At 41.2% G+C, this 18,306-nt stretch overlaps 1 protein-coding gene across 1 annotated transcript in view; it reads right to left on the minus strand.

Moving 5' to 3' along the window:
* The window catches only part of LOC112984282 (PIN2/TERF1-interacting telomerase inhibitor 1), a 73,367-nt gene that overhangs the window by 2,605 nt on the left and 52,456 nt on the right, over window positions 1-18,306 (minus strand). The gene's annotated exons all lie outside the window — the stretch shown is intronic.

Below are 18,306 nucleotides of genomic sequence, written 5' to 3' on the forward strand. Positions count from 1 at the left end.
CTGTCATTGTGTCCTAAATGTTGTTATTTAAATATGCTCCATTTGATCACAGAACAGCTTCAAATGTTATCAGATGGCACAAACATCATAGTTTAGATCTTACAAGGTTTCTGCATACACAAAATAAATAGCTGCTGAACTGTACCTGCAGGTGAAGATCTATAAAAAGAATCTAGTATCTACAGAGTAAATATAAAACAAAAAGCAAACTACAGCCATTCAGCTGAATAATGCAAGTATGGCATGAAGAGAATTGACTCTGAGAAAGCAACAACTGCAACAAGATGAAAATACATAACTTGCTAAATTGTCTGTGACTTACAAAACAAACAAACCAAAAAAGCAGCTGAAATTCAGACATGTTTACATGGATATTGAAGCACTCAAAAAAAAAAAAAAAAGCCCCTTGTGGCATGTCCTTTTGCTTTGGCAAAAGTCATAAATAGGCTCTCTGGATAGCTCCCAAATTTTACATTGCTTTCTTTCAAGTCATGTATGAACCGCAGGTAACTAAGCACATCCCGCCGGCGGGGAAAGCTGAGCAGGTAGGAATTGTGCACAATTCTTAGCAGTGTTTTCGCCTACAGGACACTGGTCTTGAACAGAAGGCAATCCACAGCTATTACAGTCAATCGTGGTGAGAATAATGGGGATACTACACTTCTTCCATTCATAAATGTGCATGCAGATAAGAGCATCCACTATACCCATGCATCTTGTATGTGAACTGAACTGACTATAAAACACAACCAAACCAGAGCAGTCATATTTTACACCCACATTCACTGGCATAAACTGATATGCAGGGTGAAGGCCAGCAGCAAACTGGGAGATATAAAACCACTTATCTCAACACTTTATAGTTATTGCATGATGGTGTAGATAAGTGATCTGGCTCTCTTTAGGGCATCATTAAACTTGCTAGCTGAAGGGGGTTTTATTGGAGTTTGTAAGTAAGGTTTTGCAGGTCTGACTCCTTACAGATCAGTAACCTTTACTCACACGAGCAGGAACGAAAAAATCTGTGTCATTAGTGATGCATTAAGAGTAGTGATTTCCTCATACATCTGCTTTCAAGAGAGCTATTCCAGTGGAACGAAAGTAATGCTGTACTTGAGATTCCAGTAATGTTTGTGTGGGCACTTACAAAAATTAGGTACTTTTCTTCTAGGACTACCTTGTAGGGTATCTTGAGGTAAGTTTATGCATTAAGTCAAACTATTTGACTTCTATCAAAGAAGTCTGCAAAGAAATGTTGAACATTGGGAAAAAATATATGTATCTGTGCACACACACATATATATAGTTTACGTTTGAAAGGGGAGCTGCAGCAGAAGTTTGACAAGACAGAATCCACAGAATAAATGGTTTGAGCTATGTTTATAGCTGCTGTCTTTCAAATAAGATACATGTCCCAACCCAAGCCCAAGCAAGCAGCATTAGTGCAGATCAAAAATAGATGCCCTGCTAAAGCAAACTTAAACAGGTCGCTTGCTTTTCCATTTTCTTCTGTGCACAGGAGGATTTTGACACCGTGTATTGCAACATGACAAACAGTCTCCCAGGTTTCTTGCCACAGATGCCAGCCAGGACTGTCTCACTCCCCACCCCAATATGTAAAATGTACTTGCGACCAGAAGACCAATTACCCTCTGGCCAACCAGGAAAGGATTTTCTCATTCCCTTGGTGAGTTCCAGTTCTGACAACTTAATTACTGTAATTGAAGGCAAATATTACTTGAACTCTACACATTTCTCTTATAAAATACATTAGGCATAGAAAAGCGTTCCTTTGGTTAAGCTGAGGAGTTCAGAAGGTATGCATGATCCCAGAAAACAAGAACCCCACTCAGAAACTCCTGTATCGATAAGAATTTTAATAACCACGGGCCACTGAACACAGAACTAGCAGGGCATGGAGACAAGCAAGGAGGTGCCAACCCTAGAAAACCTCTCAGTTTAGGAAAAGCTTATGCAAAACCATAAATCATCTGGAAGGGCTGTTAAATACCAGAAGCGTTCCCCCTCCTGTGATGTACCTGTCCAAGTAGCCATGGGAACACTGTTGAACTCTAAACATGGTTTTTCTCTGACCTCTCGAAAGGAGAGACACAGTTCTACGCAATTCCTTCACTGTCGGCCCCCAAAACACATGCCCACACACAGGTAAAGCACTCAACAAATTAAAATAAGGTATATATATTAAATGTGTATTATGTTTTTGCAATCTCTGAAAAGCAATTAGTTTTACAGGATAATAGAAAGAAACACTCCTGAAAAAGTTTTGCCACTTCCTTCCCCAAAGAACTGATGATTCCTTCCCCAAAGGACTGATCTGATGATCATGAGAAAGGAAAAGAGCAATCATGCTGCAACTGGTTGGAGGCCTGAAGACTGGACTTCGGAGGAGATTTCTTTTTCCAAACTGTGAGATTCCACAATTGCCAAGGAAATCAGGTGGAGAGGATGAAGTTAAAAGGAGTTGCAAACACTGGTCTCTAGGGAATTGGCAGAATGGCCCCATGCAAGAAAAGAGGACAGCTTGAAACACGGTGTGAACTGTGCAGCGATTAAGAGGAAACAACAGGAAAATTCAAGGAGAGGCTGGGAAGTGCGCGGGGAGGGGGGGAAGGTGAAGGTCAGTTGTAGCCAGGAGTCACCTGTAAATATCATCTGTTTATGTAATTGGTTCAATGTATGGAAAATGATTTGAAGGACTTAAACACTGCAAGTACCTTGCAGTTTTTTTCTGCCTGCTTTCTTCACTTTAAAAAAAACAATGCTGATTTAATCATTAAGTTAGTAGGATAAACCTATAGAGTGAAATCCTGGTTCCCTCGATTCCTGCAGGATCAGGATTGCACCTATAAGGCATCATATTCTCAGAACATTTTCAGCCTAGTTATTTAGTGAAGGAAAAAATAAGGTATAATGGTCAATTATATAAAAAAATGATTGACGTCACAAGGTGAAAACAGTTTGGTAACAGTAGGAGAGAGAAGTCAAACGGTATTTAGACATCTCATAAAATCAAATGAATTTGAAACCCAAATGTCTTTAGAGATTTAAGAACTTAGGTTGAAGAATTGGGGCCCAAAAAGACAAACTGCATCTCTTATGCTACTCTGGGAGGAAAAGCAAGATATAACAAAGACTCACAGAGGATGCCAGTACCTAAGCAGCAGAAGGAGCTTGGATAAATTCAATGAAATTTCCCTCCTCTTTGGACAGCAAGTGTTTCTTTTTTAGCACTTGGAGCTTTAAATACGAGAATAAAAAGATCTACACTACAATCTAAGATCTGCCACATATGAAACTACAGTTACTTAAGTGATTTCACATCGTTGTTTCCTCATTTGCAAACAAGGGTGTACTACGTCACAAACAATTTTGTTAGCACAAATTCACAAAAAAGACACAAAAGGAAAAACATAGAAGAGCTGAGCATAAAAGCAGGATAAAGCTAAACTATAATTTTAGTAGACTCTCATTTAAATTAGAGAAAACAGGGTTGATGAAGCAAGTACTGGCTATACCTCCAGCCTGTGTTACAAGGCAATCACATGATCATCCATGGCTTTAAAATGCAAACTCCTCTTTCTGTAGTCTTGCTAAATCATGGTGATTAGTTACTTTCTCGTTGAGAAACCGTAACAATAAGATTAATATAGTCTAGTTCTATTCCTGCTGCTCCAGATGCTCACTGCAGAGCTGCACCGGTATGACCCCCATGCAGCGCACACGACTTAACAGGCAAGAACTGAGGGCATCCCTGTATCTTTCCAACAGAGGTCTGGCTCTAATGGAGAGCAGCACAGAAGATTATTAATAAAGAGTCACTCTGGAGTTTACAGACATTAAGGATGACAGTCTTGCTTTAAGGAGTTGAAAACTTTAAGTTAAGTATGAGCATAACCATTTGGATTGGGATCAAACAGACAAGAGAGTGAGCAAGGACTTGTAGGGTAATGCGTTTAAGCAGGATTAAAATAAATACATACATAAATATGGCCACGTACCATTGGTTCTGAAGTCAATTCCGGCATAAGAACTGGTACCTAGGAGGCCCTACCAATTTCAATTCACTTGATTAAGGATAGGTATACTGCAGACAGCATCTTATGAAGAGCTAATGATAACAGGTTTCCAATACAGAAAAGGCTGCTGCAAAGAGAAACGGGACAATTTGCCTGCTGCTTATGATGAATAGGACAGGACAAATCTAACAGTACATGTTGTGAAGCCTCTGCCACTGGGAATCTTTAAAAACAACTCAGATGAACACCTATCAGGAAAGTGTTAGGTAGAGTTAATCCTTGCCTGGACTGGGAAATGGAATATCTGGGCTCCAGAAGCATCTTCCAGCCCTATAATGCTTTAAAAACCTAAAACAGGACACATTGTGAGAGATACAAGTCGACTTCCTGGTAATAAAAGATGGTTTAAATGAAAAAGACAAAAAGGAGCAACGCTAATGAAGAAATGCTGAACATTCAGGTCCCTCCCTGCCATTTCCTTCCTTCATGGACCCTGGTATTTTAATCACACTGATATCTCAGGTAGCCATAGTAATTTTTAATTGTGCTACTACTTACACTGAGTGCCAATATAGCAAAGATTCCACTTTTGGGAAATGCAATGAAAATCTTGAATGTCGAATACTTGGCTGGGCTGCTTGACACGATAGCATTTTTTTAACAGACAAGTTCCAATTACTTGGAAGCACTTTCCTGTTTGAGTCCATTAAAATAAATTCTGTGCTAGAATACCTTGAAAATCACCTGCTATCTTGCAGTTGAATACTAACTACTGCAGTCTACATGAACTATCAAGTCAGCTCTGTCCCTTGTCCAGTAAGAGCAGACACAGAGAGAGGTTAGGAAATAACTCATGGAAAAGGACAAGGCAAAAACCCTTAAAAAAAATCCAACTGTTTTCTCCAGGGAAATACGAGGATCCATTTTTGCTATGTTTGCTTCCATCTGCAACTACAAAGAAAGAGCAGCCAGGCTACTTCTGTTTCAATCAAAAGGGCTAGGAATTTTATTGTAGTAAATCCCTGCTTAGAATAATTTTGAGTTTATTCACAGAATCATTGATTGGAAGTGACCTCTGGAGGTCTCTAGTCCAACCTCCTGCCTGGAGCAGGACCATCGCCAACACTAGATCAGGTCAGCTGTGGCTTTTTCTAGCTAAATCATGAAAACTGCTAAGGATGGAGGTTCCCCAGTCTCTCCGGGTATCTGTTCCAGTGCAGCACTGTGTCCTAGGGAGGAGGTTTTATTACTGCATAACAGCACTCATTTCATTCTACTGTATAAATCTATAGGTGCTTGGTTTTCAAGTACATTTACATTATATCTGCTGACTCCATTTTTTATCTGAGTTTTAAATTCAGTGGTGATGTGTTTCTATTAGAACTGCATTGAGTATCTCAGGCTGTCCTGTAATTCTACTTTATATTTTTGCCAAAAGCTCATCCCATATCTCAGCAAGTGGCCAGTTTTAGCATTTTCATTTATTTTTATAATTCACACATTACTACCACTAAAATAGGAAGCCACTGTCTCACTCGCTGGATGCAATCTCTAGGTATCCAAATGCCATTTGCTTGTCATATAAACAATACATTTTTACTGCTGTACCGCATATTGGATTCCAGCCTGTTTCCATCAATGAAACGGGAGCCGTCCAATACGTTGTAATACACAGCCGGGTTTTGCCTTCTGCCTGAAAACAACAGTGTAACGGGAAGCAACAGGGTGGCAAAAGTGCAACAGATTAAATTTTGGCCAGAGTCTTGATTACGATGATAGCCATGGGGATTCTTTCCAGCTGTCATCATCAGATCCTGGTCAGTCCTCCAGCTCTAACAGCCACAACACCTGTATTTCTTAATGTGAACCTGGGAACCTTGACACTGTGACACAGAGAATACAGAAACTTCCTTCCACTGTTCTTACACTTTTCAGGAAAAAAAAAAGGCATTCATTTCTCTTAAGTGTGAGCAAACAACTGCAGTGAGAAGCATTCACGAGCAGAAAGCGGACTGTGAAAAGCTCAAGGAGAACAGACACAATGAGATAACACCTGAGAGGAGACTGAAGGCACACAGGGAAAGAGTTTAAAAAAAAAAAGTCAGAACACTACAGAAAAAAGTCCTTTTCATATCTTGAAAGAGAGACACTTAGATATCCTTGTGACATCTCATTTCACTCTAGCTACAGTGCTGAGGCCAGCAAAACCTCTCTTCCTTTGCATTTCCCCGCAAATTACATCTGTGTGTGAGGCTGAATATAAACAAAACTAACGGAAGAGATTTCCCTTAGGATCTCTCTATTGGCACGAAGCAGAGATCCAAACATAGTGACTTCATCTTCCCAGAAGCATCTAAACCATTTCTAACTGCTCTGTTCTCACCTTGAATAACAGAGGAAGCATGGTCCGGCAACGGGAGCCCAGGGCCGGGAAGGTCACGTTCCCTGCTCCAAAACGGAGCTGGTGAGAAACCCTGGAGAAGGAGTCATTCCCTCCAGCTATGGCACAGGCTATCAAAGCGCAAAACATGCCTTATCAATGCTATAAAACGCGCAGCAGAGCTACGTGTTTCATTGAGTGCTTTCATAAAGTGCTTTGGGATCCCTGAAGGAAAGAGGTATCAGATGTGGAAGGCACTAGGCAAGTACCGAAAAAACTTAATTTGTCCTTATGTGAATGTGAAGCTATGACACTTAAGAACAAACAGACATATCACACTTTTTTGGGGGGCAGGATTGTAATCGAATTAGTGAAGACTGATCTTTTCAGCCTGTGCCTATACTGTGAATGTCAACGCCTTTGAGTGTGCAGGACAGTCAGAGCTTGCCTTCTGGAGGAGGAAAACACCCATATTCTGAAATCTGAAAATAATATCTACTATGTAAAACTCCACTTCTATCTCTTTGTTAGTAATAAATGTAGAAAAGAATATCTGTGTAGAAAGAATGCTTCAAGGAGCGTTTGAAATGGACAGCTTAAATGGCCAAACCTTCACTCTTTTCCCCTTCCTCTTATAAAATCCTTCTGAAAAGGAACATGTACACTTGAAACTCTTCCGCTTATTTGCTCTGAGAGGATAATATGTTAGAGAACTGATCCACATAATGAAAATCAAGCCAGACCTCTGTGTGAGGGTACAGACATTTCCTGTTTTTCAGCCCAAGTAGTGGCAGAGGAGCTGCTGAGAAATAACCTCCTTGTGTCACCTTTTAGTCACTTCTTTGTTAAGTGTGCCTTCATCATGACTTGGTTCCTTTTCTTTAAGCAGGTGTGAAAAAGTATTTGTAGTACAGGAAAACGAATCAGAACATAGTAATTTAGAGCAGCACGGACCATAAATACCAGCAAAGTCCTTCTGCCTGAAAACATGCAAGTCTAAAAGCCAGATGCAGAAAAGCAAGGCAAGCTGCAAGAACCAGAGAAGAGAGCTGACATCTGAAATACAACTGCACTGATGTGCACACACACTTTTTCTTCTCTCTTGTCTTTAAGGGCCTCAAGAAAGATCACTCATGTAGTGTACCTGTGGTTCATATGGATCTCGTTCTTGATTTCAAGAATTCACATGGTACAGCCCTGAATTCCACCTCCACAATAACCAAGCCAAATACGATCTTTCTGCTGCCTTCTTTCATAAATTTCTCCATGTTTTCTTCATCTCTCCCTTTAGTTTTGTTGCTTCCTTGTGCAACTGTTTTAACAAGTCAGCTCCTCGCATCAATTCAAATTATCACTCACCCTCTCCTGCCACAAACCAACCCAACTCTTCAACCGTATGCTTCATAATCCTATTCAGTTTTCAAATACACGCACGAGTGTTTAACTAACCACATTGCCTGTGTCCTACCTTACCCTTTCACTATCTGGTATGTGTAACATCCTGCCCTTGTTCTGTCCATCATTTGATTGTAAGCTCTCTGGGGAAGCAATTAGCCCACATGTGAGCACTATATAACATAATTAACAAATAATAACCACCAAGAAATGTAGGCCAAAAAAGCCAAGTTATCAGAGCAACATTTCTGCAGAGACTTGTATTGTTCTGTACTCGCTACTTTAGCTTCCAAGTTCCTGGAGGCACATATTATACTCCACGCAGCATAAAAGCAGAAGTGAGCACGGCGCTTTACAGAAGGCATAAAATGTTCTGACTTTATTTGGATTTACAAGCTTTGCTATTTTTCCACCTTCATTAACATTGCTAGTAGTACATATTTACACAGCGCACTGCAGTTAATAAACTTCAGAATTGGAGGTGAAATGCTTATAATTCGGATCTAAATTAACTTTGGCAACAAAAGTATCAAAAGAAGGAAAGACAGGATGAATGTAACCATGAGCAAAATGCAACACAAACTCCATATGTGACATCATTTATTATGGAAAAACTGCTTGAGGAGGCAAGGGCAGAACCTCTATTCTTAGTTATTCATTCCCACACTCCACATCAGCTAGTAGGGAATGGCAGTGATTGTTGCTGTCCTAACAGGAGAAGCCTAAAAACGTCTTCTTGTTTCAGGTGGGAACAGAAAATATTTCCCAGTTCTGAGGCTTCCTACTATGGGACAGGTATTTCAGCTTATAGTGCTCTTGCTAGAAAGTGTAAGGACCCTTCGGCATCTCTTCAATGCTGTCTCTACCTGCATAGTACTGAAAAACAGGTTTGGCCAAAGGTGCCAAAGCAAGTAGACAGAGGTTTCTTATAAGCCTGAATTATGACTTCCCCTTCCATAGGGGTCTGGGGAGCTAAGGAAGTCAAAAGAAGGATGAAAGAAGGGAAGAAAAGGAGAAAGAATATGTTTTGAGTGATCAGTGGGAAGAAGAAAGATGGTGTTCAGGATGTATGGAAGGAGAAAGAGTGTTCAGGAGAAAGGAGGGAGAAAGTATGTGAATGGATCTCTGAGTTTCTCATTCCCGAGTTTGCCAACAATGGAAACCATCCTCTGAAATACTGATTTTAGATTCAGCAGTATCTGATCTTGAAATACCAAATGAAGATGGTCCCTACTTGAGAGCATGAGAGTAGCAGGTCAGACTATTTCAGACACAAAGCAGGTGGAAGACTTGTCAGGAAGCAGCTGAACCTACTTCACAGGTAATCTATGGAGAGTACAAGTCCCAGCATGATCTATGTAGCCTTCTACTTGGAGCAAAACAGAGCATGGCTGCTGTGACCTGTAACAAAGATGATGGCTTTTCATGGTCAGTTTGTGAAATCTGTAGTCTTTGACAGAACTTTGGCCTCTATCAACCTATAGAACAGCTCACCTGTTTTAATCTATGTAAGTGAGCCATTTGAGGAGAGAATAGCTTAGATCAGCAGATACAGTAGCTATATTACCAAGCCCTGCTTCAATGCCAAAGCAAATCTTAACTATACAAGTGAAGAAGCCAAGTCTTGTGCTTAGAAATTGATAGACATGCTTATGATGTTGAGATTTTTGTTTTAATTCTCTATTATTCAACCAAACCAGGTAGCCAAGTATTTCAGTTATCAGAAGATGGTGGCCAAAACTACAGAGCAGAAAAGATGTCCTGGGGATATCTCCAATTTAACACACTTTTTTCTATTAACACTGCTAAATTTGCCATATGCTCTGTTCTCAGTCACATCCATTGCCATGAACATCTCATTTCTCTTCTGCTGGCTTGCCTTTCACTCTGTTCAGCAGGCTACTGTCCCTTCTCAGTCCACCTTGGACTCATTATGCAGTGTAGGAAAAGATATCCACACCCTCGCCCCATTAATTTTTTAATGTACCCTTGCAATCATGGTCTTATCTCAGATTTTCTGCTACCAAAAACTCACAGGCCACCCTATTCTGATTTCCCAAACATTAAAGGTACAAACACTTAGCTTATTCATGTTTCACGTATTTCCCTATCCAAGCTGCCCTAGTGCTTTCATAACCTTCCTTCCCTGGGAGTAGAGCCTCACTCTCCACCTTCGAACCTCTCCTTAGACTTCATTTCCTTTGGCTTGCTTTCCATGGCTGACCTTTATGTTTCTGCTTTGCTTTTCTTGCGTCCATGTGACGTCTGCACCTCACAAACTGCAGGCTTCATTTCACACCTTTCTTTACAGTTTCCCTTCATCCTTACCTTGTCTTTTTTTTTTTTTTTTTTTTGTGACGGTTGCTTCCAAAGCCCATGAAGGTCAAAATTGGAAGACATATGTCTTTCATTATGGTAAGTATTAGCCTTATGGTGCTGCATAAAGACTTAGCAGTAATGTCAAAAGAGAATGAGAAAATCCCTGTGCCTATAATTCCAAACAGATTTCCTACAATTTTATTACTACCACTTCATGCAATGCCCTAAGGGGAGTGAAGTGCTCTATGGTTGCCCAGTGAACCAATCAAAACACATAACCTGTGCCTCAAGGGACTTGCAGGTTAAAGCTATGAGTGGGTACCAAACAATACAAATAATTACCAAGTAGGCAATCCTGCAGGCAGCATGTGTGTTCCAAGCCGGAATGTCTCCTGGCATAGGAGCTTTTAAAAAGGAGTGGGAATGGGATGCTTCTCACAGCATAATAGCAAATTGCTCCAGGAATAAGCAGCAAAACAAAGAAAAGTGAAAAGACTCAGGAGAAGATGTCAGATTAAAGGAAGAGCCAATTTGTTCCCAATGATCTACTGTCTATGGTTAAGAAAAGATGCAGAGGCAAACAGAGCAAGTCGCAGCTGCTGTCTCCACCCCTAAGCCGCGTCCTGGGAAGCTGTCTTCTGCTGAAGAGAGATGTGGTGTCGGTCGGGGTCTCAAACCCTCAGTGCAAGACTTGCAGCAGTTTTCACTTGGATGTCCTAAGCTTACTGAAAGAGAAACCAGATGTCAGACAGCAGAGAGGCTCTTGCTGGATATCGAGCACTGAGAGGGTGTAAAGAAAGGGGAAAAAAAGACCCTTGCTCAACAGATCCAATGTCTAGAATTCAACAGGAGCAGAGACCATAACAGCTTTATAAGATTTTTTTGCTCCAATCAGACTGTCTTAAAAGCAGCTTTCTATTTTGGTTTAGTTCCTTTCAGTCAATCTTCCTACTACCCTGTCCTCCTCCCATTACTTGAGCCCTCTGCTAGTCCCTTCTGCTCCCTGCGAGAGCTAGGTGCTCCCTTCCTCTCGAGAGCAGCTCCACCAGCAAGTCAGCCAGCCTCAAATCACAGCAGTGACTCAGCAATGCCAGCTCAGTTTTATTTCTTCCCTTCATTACCCCAGACTTAATGCCGTAAGTAAAGCCGGGGGGTGGAGCTACGGAGTTTTTAAAGAAGTCATTCCACACAGAGACGAAGGTCACGGCTACTCCAAGAGCTGCACATTTTGTTGAAGAAAAAGTCATAGTAGTTCTATGAGCAAAGGAACTTGGCTTCCTGTGGCTTTGCACCTTGTGGCTGGATGACCCCGTATCTAATGAAGTGTAAGTTCGGCGCGAAGCTGTTCCTGTGGTTAGGGCATTCATAACGTCTTTCCTCTGTGTGGATTCTCTGATGTCTAATAATACAGTTGAGCCTAGCTGGGAAAACAGTTTGTCTTTCCTCTTTATCTGACCATTTCTTTTCACAGAGAACAGGGACTTAGTAATTTTAAGGTTGCTACCTCCCTGTGAAATTTGGTTAAAATGAGTGGGAGAAGAGGGAATAGACAGTATAATCATATATGTTTCATTTCCCTGAAAACTAGGTTAAAAATTAGGCAGTACTTTAAGCAGTCAAAATGATAACAAAAGAAATGTGATGTTGATTAATAGATAGTAATGCACTTGGGTGAAAAATAACCTAACAAGCAACAAAATAAAATAGAAATTAGGAAGTCAAGCCTTCAGTACATATTTCAACAGTCCATCCAGTCTCCTAATGCTACTGATAGTTCTGTGCATCTCGAATGTGGTATACGTTACGAGTTGGACTTCTTTAAAAGCAGTATACTACATAGATAAAGATTAAAAAGAAAATCCTTGTAACACTGATTAAAGTCACCCATCAGTAAAATTAAGAGTGCCACCATTGCTTAACATTAAAGCACATTCCTATTATCTTTGAGCTGGTTTCCCAGACATATCTCATCTCATTCATGAGAACATGATTTCCGCTAAAAGGTAGATGTTGATTTACCATGCAAATGAGGCTCACTGAGAATTAAGAAAACACTAATGACAGCATAACCCACCACTAAAGACAATTTAAAATAACTAGCTGACTTTCTGCTGAAGCAGATGAGAGGTGGTCACGGAGTCTGTTCCCACACCTCTGCTGCAGAGGAAATCACCTCTGGAAAAGGGGAAATAACACAAAACGGAAAGGGGTGAAGGTAAACTGCAGACAGCAACTATTAACATGACTATTTCTGCAGCAATCAACAGCTCTTGAAGAAAAAAAGAAAAAGAAAGAAAAAAACCCCATGCAAAGTCATAGGTGGTAAGAAGCCAGCACACCACTAAAGAGGAGGAATTGTTCAATTATTACTCTGGATATGAGTTTTGCAAATGCAGGCACCAACTTCCATGTTACAACCTGTTATCAACCGCAGCATGTTGAAGGGATTAAAAGCTAATGTTGCACCACTATTGCTCTTAAAATCCTGTGCCAGGCCAGGGTCTTCCAATTTCTCAGCTCAATATCCATACGGTTGCAACATCAGACCAACTTTGTTTGCTCCTAATGAAAGAGGTGATTCACTTCCCTTCAAGGAGCTACACCGTAAAATGTTGATTAGAGCGCAAACTGCCCCCAAAATTTAAAGCTGAGGGAAAAAGAAAACAAAGTGAGGTGTAAAAGAAGATGGGAGTCGAGGGGAAAATCAAAGCAGAGAATTCACCAGGAGGTAGAGATTTTATCAAAGCGATTGGTTCATTAGGCAGAAAATTTGACTGTGCATTAACACTGTACAGCAGTGTTTTTCGTTAGTGAGTTCTTCAGGGCAGACACCTTTGTCTTTATACTTGTAAAACACCAATTAGTATCTTGGGCAGACTACAAACAAATCAACATTAAAACAAAGCAGCAAAATAGAACCATTTGTATATCCTGTTTTGCCTGGAGTCACTAGGACAGATTCAATTCTCTGGAGAGTGCCCATATTCTCCTTTTCTCTAACTGCCTTTGCCCGGGTGTTCTGCACATCTACAGTAGTTAAAAAGTACAAACTTTGATTTATCTATATGCTTCGGTTCAGAAGGAGTTCACCACAGGATGCTGCTCTGGGAATTCTTGTTACACTTCTTGTGTATGTGTATTCAGGCTAGCTTTAAACCACCCATAACAGCGTAACTGCAGCAGCAGAGCCCTCTGCAAGCCGCGAAGCCCGCTCAGGACCCTGTTCAACATTGCACAAGCCAGCCCCAACACTGCTTTCCTAGCGTGAAACTGAGGTGCCTGTTACACATCCTCTGAAGGGACAGGGGGAAGGTTTGGGAGTTTAAGGCATGCTTGAATGCCTTAGAGGACTATTTTGGGTGGATGGAGCACAACCTGGCTCAGTCTTGGCCATGCTGTTGATTGAGAAGGGCCCCTGGAGCAAACTATCTCCAGAACTGCAGAGGGCAGTTGTCTTGGAGGGAATTACCTGTTTCACTTCAAAGGAGGGAATTTATATTGATGTGGATGACTGGTGACCAGGAGGGAAAAGGAGGACCGAGTTATATCAGCAAAGGCATATCCAATCATCCAAGAGAACTTAATAATCCAAAGCCACAGCAGGCCTCCCTTTCAACCTGCCCTACCCACTACTTCATTACTGCACACATTTTCCAAACTGGATAAGCTATTTAATATTGCGTCAGCTCCCTACTATATACTCAGAGGATAGATTGTTGTTTTAGGGTCATGGCAATGGTTAAGATGCTACACCACAGATCCAGAGGCTTAAGTCTGAGCCTTCCCTTGATTCACACTAAGGGCTAGCCAGGTCAAACTTGCTGTAAGTAGGTAGATGGTATTTAGGTTCACGATTGAAAAAAGCTGTAAATATGCCAGCCACATCTTTGTCTGCTGTGCCAGAAGCTATAAAAACACTGACCAATACCACAAGCAGGAAAATATGATTTGGGCTTTACAATTTCTAGAGCAACCTTAAAGTCAAAGGTTGGAAGAGAAAAATAATCTTATCTCCATGTTCTATTCCCCATGCTAAAGAAATAATGATCTTAGATAGTAGCAAAAGAGATGCAGTTTAAGAGTTGGGAAAGCCTTCCTGTGTTTAGTATAGTCAAGCACAAGCACAGGTTGTGCAGAGTTTGTGGAGCTCTTGTAAGACAGGCACACATCTAGTGGGTTTTTGAGCACATCTGCCAAGAATGATACAAGCAGAGCTGATCCTGCCTAGAGAAAAGGTGATGGATTTGATGAGTCCTTCAAGTTCATTGCAAACTTACTTCTTAGGAACAAAACCATGTTAATTTACAGAAACACGGAAGTCAGAAAAGAAGTAATTAACAACCGCATCCTACAAGTGAGCGATGGTTTCAGATCTTGTCCTAAGAAGTACTGGTGGACAGCACCTTGGAAACAGAAGAGGTGGGATTTAGAAATCTCACGAAACAGTTAAATATTCACACAGGTTAACTTCTAAATTTTGAAAGAATTTGGCCACCAGAGTTATTTCTCTGCAACAATTACAAGAAGCCGCTGCCAATGTTAACATCAGAAGGCAGATACTGACAGGTCTTTTTTGCCCAGTCAGATGCCGGTACTGACACTCAATTAGACAAGCCAGTACAAACATGCATAAAAGGACATTTTCTATAGCAACGGCTTCTCAAGTAACTAAGGAATTTACCGACAGTCATGAAATCTCTGGCAGGCGGGTGGGAGACAGCGGGGTTAGCTTCCCAAATGTCCTGGGGCACGGAAAAGCTGATGCGACTCATGTAACAACAGTTCCTAACACACTGCCGAAGCTGAGGCAGTTTGAGGGATGAATGACAGCCTCCCTGAGCTGTGCAATATGCAACAGGATTTATCGAAACTCAGTAACGTGTCCTTTCAGATGGAGGCCAAGCGAGGTGGAGGAAGGGTGATAAATTACAATTCCAGGTCAGGCTCCTCATGAGAGGACAGATATTTTTGCTGAACCAACAGCTAGTTTTTTTTCCTTTGGACTGCAAAGCAAACAGCAAGTTTCCTTACACAACTTTGCATAAGAGTTATTGACCAGTTAATAAAACTCATTAAGTAATAAAAGATATCCCTTCTATGGGAAAGCCTCAAAGCACTTCATCGGTGTTAGACCTAAACAAGACCAAACTGTCGTGAAGGAGGGGAGCTTGCTAGTGGCAAAGAAATAAAAATAACAAAGAGTGCAGGGAACTACTGCCCAAACTTCCAGCTCTGCACCTTGTGTCACAGTTTACACTGCACCATCTAACCAGAAGCACTGTAACTTTATGGCTAGTGCAGGAGGTAGAACTGATTCACGGAGAGGAAGCTGATCTAATTCGGCAAAGTCCAGAGGAAGGGTGAGCTATGCACGAGGTGCGGTACGTTCCCTTGCAGACTGGGATCTCCACACCCAGTGTTCACACCACTTTCCAGTTTTCCTGTCTGAAGAAAAGGAGATGCAGCTACGAGCTTGGAGCTGAACTCCCAGCTCAGGCTGCTCTGTCTCAGAAGATTAGTCTCACCATCGCTCCAGTTGGATTTTGAGTCCATAGTTACCAATACACATGCCTTTGGTCCATCATTAGTTTGAAGGCAGAAGAAAAACTTTAATCTCAACAAGTTTAATCCAATCTGAGATTTACAGTGTTCTAGGAAAAGATTTTGTAACTTTTACCACAGATGTGCTTTTGTCTTTAAAGCAGAGCTGAATATCACACGAATCCTGGAGAACTAATATCAATGTGGGAAAGATGAGCACATAAAAGGTTCCAGGATGATTTTTTAAATATCAGAAGAGAAGTCGTGGACAGGCAGCTGACAGTCCGCTAGTGATGCCAGATTAGCCAACTCTTCAGGGTACAATTTGCATCCAATTTATGTGAGCTAGAAAATTGAGATTATAATGAGATTAATCATACTACTCCAGGAATCCCACCTATCCTGCCCCTCAAAGGTCCTAGAGCCAGTATGTACTATCGCCTTAGCTGCATTTAGGAAGCTATTGGGGGTTTGCTGGGAAGCTGATTGGAAGGAGGGAAGAGGGAAAAGTTTGCTGGTTTTCCAATCAAAGCAAGCCTGTATCAAAGTTTTGTGAACATGAGCTGGGATTAAGGAATGTGGTAAACCTCAAACTCCAGACTAAACCTGAAAAGCTTTGAGATTTAATGCTAATAATTCATACAGCTCTCACACTCACCAGGAATGACTGTAAAAAAAAAAAAAAATCAATCTAGAGGAACCGTTCTGCATCCTGAAACAAAGGGAAAGAATGAGATCATACCTATTTCTTCAGCCTTAGCAAGGTCTCAAAGTTAACGTATGAAACAGATGAGGAGACTCGCTCCTAGCAGGGCATGCCAATGCTGTAGCAATAAATACACATTCAAATAATAAGGCTGCACCTTCAGCTGATGTGGCAGCATGCTACACTGCTGTCAAAGCCAGGCACACTGCATTAGTCCCATGATCCTTCGGTAACTGAAGACCTGGCACCACACTTACCTGAAGGTAGACTTCACAGCACAGCTACTCTGTAAGTCTTGGGCTGCCAGGCAGGCAGTTAATTGGAAGAGAAATACTGTGCACTTCCACAGTCTCTTTCCCACTGTGATCTTCTATGTTGAACTTGGCATTACCATGGAGTACTTGGGCTGTTCTACCAATGGGGACACCAAGGCCCAGAGAGCAGTGAAGCAATTTGCCCCAAACCTAGTGTCAATGGGTGATGTCAGACTCCTGGTTTTGTTCCTGGATTTCCATTCCTGGGCTTTGGCCACTGACATGTTCTTCCAAATTTGGCCAGAAGAACTGCAAGCTGGGACTTCTTGTGCCTAGCTTAATGGAGACCATTAGGGAAGAAACCTAAGTGCAGAGCATAACAGAGATGAGCCTGTCCAACCAATTCATAACTGCACGTCTGTTTTTCCAAGGATCAGTTACTAATCCAGAATCACAGCACAGATCCTGGTTAAAATCCTGTGTTTCAGTCACAGAAGCCTGGACAGTCCTGGTGGAAGGTTCTCATTCACATCACCTTTTGCTTAGACCTTTCACTTCATTTCTAGGTCAAAGGAAGACCACACATAAAAGAAAACCTCTGATGATGTTATATAAAAACACTCACTGTCCAAATAACTCCTTTTTTGAGGACAATTTCTGTCTGACCTTGGCTCCAAATTTGATAGCACAGCCCTGATTTTTATGAAACTGTCTCTTAGGAAAACCAGTTAAATCCTTTTTACTTAATTCACCTCCTGGCAGAAGTCTAAACAAACAATCAGGAGGCATGCTGAATTTATGCCCTTAAAAAAAGAAAAAAAAAAGGCAGCACAATGTATACAGAGCTGTCTATTGACCCAGGAGTTATCAGAATTTTCTCTTTTTTTGCTGGCACAAAAACAGCTTTCTAAACAGCCAGTGACCCACTTTCACCTAGCTGGCCTCTGAAGTTGAGAGAAGATTCATACCCTCTAGACGTTAGAGGCTCTGTTTGAAGTCACTGCTGTCAGGAGATGGTCAGTTTACGTCTCCTGTCCTAGGACAGGAAAAGGATGCACTCTCAGCTCCATGTGTTGCAGTGAGATAAGCACAAAGATTTCTGTCCTATGCCCTTATCAGCTTTTCCTGCTACTCTCCAGAACAGACACCACCAAGACTGGCAGTAAAAATTAAACTTGCTTAAGCAAAAGGAAAAAAAAAACCCTCGAGTATTTCTGATAACTGTTTGTAAGAGGTTTGCTGAACATCCAGAAGGTTGAAGTTTTGTGAAAAATTTCATGAAAGGATTTTTGAGCACACTCAAAACTACCTAAAATCTTCCATATCCTCAGTATAATCTCATCTCCTCCTCTGACACACCCAGAGTCACTTACACTTTAAAACATATCTCACCAGTTAAAATAGCAGTCTTTGCGACATGAAAGATAGAAGCATTCCCCTTGCAAATAAAACCAATTAGCTGGCAAAAGCTATGTCGTGCATATAGAAATTATACTGATACATTAAAATTTCTTTTCTGGGGTTTCCCTTGCTTGCTTTTCATCCTTTTTTTTTACTGCTCCCTCCTTATGTCACTTCTGTCGCTCCACCTTAGTTTCTTAGTGTGCAGAGGAGAGATTGGACAGATATTTCAAGGACCTGAGTTTATCTCCTATCCTGCTATTGCTTGCCTAC

This window comes from Dromaius novaehollandiae, chromosome 3, assembly GCF_036370855.1.
Source record: "Dromaius novaehollandiae isolate bDroNov1 chromosome 3, bDroNov1.hap1, whole genome shotgun sequence".
Taxonomy (NCBI): domain Eukaryota; kingdom Metazoa; phylum Chordata; class Aves; order Casuariiformes; family Dromaiidae; genus Dromaius; species Dromaius novaehollandiae.